This window comes from Atta colombica, unplaced genomic scaffold (genome assembly GCF_001594045.1).
Source record: "Atta colombica isolate Treedump-2 unplaced genomic scaffold, Acol1.0 scaffold1, whole genome shotgun sequence".
NCBI classification, from domain to species: Eukaryota; Metazoa; Arthropoda; class Insecta; order Hymenoptera; family Formicidae; genus Atta; species Atta colombica.
The window spans coordinates 1697448-1698272 of NW_017259183.1; positions in this window are offsets into that span (position 1 = coordinate 1697448).

Below are 825 nucleotides of genomic sequence, written 5' to 3' on the forward strand. Positions count from 1 at the left end.
AATAAATTCTGATTGTATAGAATAGTAATAATGATCAGTAAATCATATAAAAAATAACGATAAAATTATCAAAATAAAAATTTAGAAAATATCTTAAAAAATATTAATTTAAACATAAAGATTCATTTTTATTAGACAATTAATGAAAGAATGATATTTCATTGACTTTTATTTAAGGCTCATCAGAATTTATGCAAAATGCACATATTCTGTAATACACAATAAACATACACAAAAGCCGTAACATTGTAAACAATTAGATATTGATTTGGCTACGAGTTTGCGCAATGTACAATACATCCTCGACACAGCCTTGACATCGCATTACAGAGAATAGTTGGGGAATATTTGTAAATAAGGCTTATACGTTAGACCTCTTTCTTTATGTATCATAAACGTGAATATATAGTCTATAAAATAATTTTTCTGTAATATATTTTTCATAACATAATTTATATAGTACAAAGTAGGACAATTAACATGTTTATTTTTGTTTAATTTTATTCGATATTTTTATTAATAATGCATTATGAGACACTTTAATTATTATATCGAATTATAATATCTAGTTATACATAAGATAATATAACAAAAAATATATAGTAATATACATATAACAAAAACAATGTAATATGTCAATGTAATATTGTCTTTTAAAATGGAATAATTTTCTTATTTCTTTTTAATAGAAATAGAAAAAAATTATCAAGTTAAGTGTCTTACTTTGTATACATTAAATTTCTATAATAAATAAATGAATATACATACATATATATGTACATATGTATATATGTACATACACACACATATATATATATATATATA